Source organism: Pteropus medius, unplaced genomic scaffold, assembly GCF_902729225.1.
Source record: "Pteropus medius unplaced genomic scaffold, Ma_sr-lr_union100, whole genome shotgun sequence".
NCBI classification, from domain to species: Eukaryota; Metazoa; Chordata; class Mammalia; order Chiroptera; family Pteropodidae; genus Pteropus; species Pteropus medius.
Window position 1 is genome coordinate 18,826,236 of NW_024340692.1, and position 4,436 is coordinate 18,830,671.

Consider the following 4,436-nt stretch of genomic DNA (forward strand, 5'->3'; position numbering starts at 1 on the left):
TTCACTTCTCTAGCCATTTTGGTTAAAATTCCCCCATCTACGCAGCCCACCAAACCTCCTCCCCCAGTTGTCCCACCTGTCACAACTGGATTTGGTATTTGCTAAGACGTCCAGTTGTAAACTCTCCCATTGCCTTCTGCGTCTGGACAGTCATAACGCGGCTGCTGCTCTCGGTCAGGGTAGAGTGGGGCGACTGGAGACTTTCTGTCTTTTAAAGAATATTTTATGAATTGATGAGATTTTGCTTAGATTTTCTATATATCGATAAGCTTTTCATGAATAAAATAAGTAATAACTGACTGGTGGACATTGCAGGATGCTTTGTTAACTTTATTAGCTAGTTTCCAAAGCCTGGAGTGCTTTGGCACTACCTTTTCCTCTGAAGTAAATATGTCCTACTATTTAACAACAGAGAGCATGACACATGGGAGGTACTCACCATTTTTTGCTTTTGCTGGTGGTGTTGTTCCTTTTTCTTTTAGTAGTTGAAAATATAAGATGTCAAATAATGAGTTTTCATTACAAGTAGTATGACGGCTGGCAAAGATATGTATACTGAAGGAGATCGATTCCTGATGTAAAAATAAAAAACAAACATTATGATGAACCAGGCACTGTGGAAAATGCTGGAAATACAAAGATGAATATGTCGTAGTCAGACTTTGTATTTTAGGGGCTTTAAACACACATAACTGTTTTCTTATAGTTAGACGATGTCATGAACTTGCATGATCCATAGCTTGTGTTAGAGAGCTGGGGCATGAGGCAGTAGCACAGTACAACTTTACTCATTACTCTCATCACACTATGGTGATGACCAGGTAGCCCTTCTCCTTCCCATAACTATGCTATTGGACCGTGTGGTCCCAAAGTTGCCCTAGAAGGGAAAGGGAAGGAAGGAGGCTCAAGCAGAATGTTTTTAAGAGCCAAACTTAGAAGTTAGTTCTACCCACAGTTCTTAGGTCAGACTCTGACACATGGCTAATTGCAAGGAATGTTGGGAATAATTGACTTCCTGGGTGTCAGGGAAGAGCAGCTGGGTGGTGAGCACTTAGCATTGTTTTTTGCCACATAGCCAGAGGTCACTTTCCTCTGAATCTTTCAAAATACATACCAACATTGAAAATAAATGCCAATACTTCTCACAACCATAAGGAAATAAATATTTTTAGAATCAATGTGATACTTCTCAGAGAGAGCTATTGGTTTCTTTACTGAATCTGTCATGTCAAAAGAATGGTAACACTGATATTATGTTTTCTGTGAAAAGATTGTAAATAAATCTTGTTAACTAGTATCCATGTAAAAACATGTCTGGATCATAGTCGACAAAATTGTTCTTTCTCCATCATATTATAAGTTAAAGCAAGACTCCTTAGACACATATTCCAGTTTTTATTGTATCTTTCAGGTAGTGGGTTGAATTGTGTCTCCCCAAAAGATACATTCAAATCCTAATCTTTGGATCTGTGAATCTTATTTGGAAATAGGGTCTTTGCAGATGCGATCAAGTCAAGATGAGGTCACACTGGATTAGGATGGCTTTGTCTTTACTAGGAGAGGGAAATTTGGATATAGAAACACATGGACACAGGAAAAAGGCATGTGAAGGCAGAGGCAGAGATTGGACTGATACAGCTTCAAGGCAAGGAAAGTCAAGGACTGCCGACAATTACCAGAAACTAGGACAGAGTCATGGAATGCACTCTCCCTCTCAGTGCCTCAGGAAGGAACCCATCCTGCTGACATCTTGATTTTAGACTTCTAGCCTTAAGAATTTTGAGAGAATAAATTTCTATTGTTTTAAGGCACTGAGTTTGTGGTGATTTGTTATGGTAGCCCTAGGAAGCTTATGCACTTGATTTACAAAGAATCTGGTCTTTAAGAGAGAGGTACCATCTTTAGGCTCCTACTGTGTGCAAGGCACTATTAATCATTGATGATACCAAAATGGGTATAAGAAGCTTGCAAATTAGTGGAGGTGAGAGTCATATAAATAGATATATTTGAATTCAACTGTGGGGAAAAATTTTTGTTCTTTAGAATGTCCAACTCAAAAAGAGAACAAATAATGTCGAAAAGTATGTTTTATATTGTCACTTCTTATTCTTCTGCTAGTCAAAATATCCAATTCATTTAAACAAATATCTAGGTTTAATGGTGATCTTTTAAGACATTAAGTATATTACTGATAGTATACAATACTATGATATAGGAAACATTCCATTTGTTTTATACTGAAGTCTTAAGGAAAAGATCATTGATGGTTCTGTGTTTGTTAAGACCTTTATGTTCTAGAATGTTGTTACATGCTAAAAAATGTACAACAGTCCAAAATTCTTGGAAATCATTTCATATTAGGAAAACAAGGGCAAGTAAAAACCAGTTCTTTGTGATGGATGTTGGTTTTTGACGGCAAGCAAAATAGTTTTGTGTTCAGCTTGGAATGTGTAACTCAGGATGCCATCAACTAGAAACCATTTCATGAGGAATAGCACGTGTCAGCAAAGCCCTGTGTATGTGCTAGGAAATTGTCATATAAATAATAGTACTGATTGTCATCTCTCTGCTTTTAGAATTTTTTTTGTTACATCTGTTAAATGTGAGACCAGACCACTGTCAGCTCATTACAGAAGAACCACTATGATATCATAATAGGTTCCCGACTCCATGACTGTGCAACTCATGGCTTTTTAAGGTTTGATTATCAACCTAACCTTGCTAAAGAGATGATTAAGTGCTGATTTCAAATCCTAGGATTCTCATAATGGACTAAATAAAATGAACTTAATGAATCTTATTGGCTCAATTTTGGTAGTACAGGTAGAAAATACCACATCAAATTTGTCATGTTCAAATATTTATGTTCTGTGATGAATTTCCCTAAAAGAGAAAAGAGAGAAATTTTTGACAAGTTGATTTGGAACGTGAAGTCAAGCATAGTTCATCTCCATTCATGGGAGTGTGGGGAGTTGGTTACAGATAATTTACAAAAGGTTACATTGCAGTTCATTTGTAGCCTATATAACACAGGTCACCATGGAGGTGCTGTAAATCCAGGTTACAAAATGGTCCAGCACAAAGCAGATACTCAAGTCAAAAGGGACCAAGAAGAGAGAACTTCACTGAGCCAATAGGTTACTATCTGCTGGCAGCAATGTCAGCTTCCCCATAGCTTATCTCTACCTGCCTCAGAAGGTCCCAAAAGTCATTACACTTCTCACCTCAAAGAGAACTCTATTGCCTCATGTCTGGTCGTTCAGCATACTCTGTCTGCGCTTGCCACTATGTGGACTATTCCCTGAAATTAGCTACTCCCTGCAGGAAGGTCCTCATGGATCCTTCTAAATACCTCGCAGAGGTCTGCAGCTCCTCTAGGACCTCTAACTCCATTCATCTTGGGCTACAATTGATGACCTTTTCTCACAGCACAGGTAGTCTGTCTTAGATAAGTGTTAATCCGAGGGGCTTCACTACCAGAGTTCATCCAAATGGTTATAGCCCTTTTCTTTCCACGGCAGGGAGAAAAACCATCCTGTTTATGCAATAATCAGTGAGAGCTTGGCGTTGATGTTTCCTCCACTCCTTTCCAGCTCAGGTCTCTTAACTTTGCTCATATGGCTTGGGTCCTGGATTTGGGGTAGAGTGAAGGTGAAATGGCAAAGAAAGTGTGCAAATATTTTTAAGCACCAGCATCAACTCTGTGTTCACCTATTTAGTGGCTGTTTCATTTAGTTGGAACAAGAATACTGTAAAGTTGTCTTATTAGGTCAACTTTCCCATTCAGGAAACAGAGGGGTTAAATATCTTACCCCAAACCACATTGCTATTAAGAAGTGAGGCAAGTTTATGGCCATGCCACACTGAATATGCTGATCTCATCTGATCTCAGAAACTAAGCAGGGTCGGGCCTAGTTAGTACTCGGATGAGAGACCACCTAGGAAGACTAGGTGCTGTAGGCATTAAAAAAAAAAAAAGTGAGGCAATGACTCTAGCCCAAGTCTATTCAAATTCAATTTCAAGGTCTTTGATCTTTCCTACTGTATTCTTCTTTGAGGCACAGTTACTCAAGGATGCCCAGCCATTTCAGTTAAGGTCACTTTTGCCTCACTCTGGCCCTGGTGCCCTTCCTTTGTTCCTGGGAAGGTCATGAAGCATACTTCTCTGAATGTCCCATTACTCTTGGGACCAAAAAGCCATTCCAATAACTCTGTATTTTTTAGCAAATGCTAATGTGGCCCTAGATTGCATTTAGAGAAATGATGCCAAGACCTTGGTGATAATTACATATTCATATCTACCTTTTGATTGTATACTTGTATTTAAATAAATGGGTGCCTGCTGTTAAAAAAAAAAAAAAAAGGCTTTTGAACAAGATTCCGAAGTTATGCCAGGAAGCCCTGACAGTGGGTACACTGGGAGCTGTCTGATTTCC

At 38.9% G+C, this 4,436-nt stretch overlaps 1 pseudogene; it reads left to right on the top strand.

Moving 5' to 3' along the window:
• Window positions 1–3,845: 3,845 nt before the first annotated feature.
• On the top strand, window positions 3,846–3,963 carry LOC120592038 (uncharacterized; annotated as a pseudogene).
• Window positions 3,964–4,436: the final 473 nt, after the last annotated feature.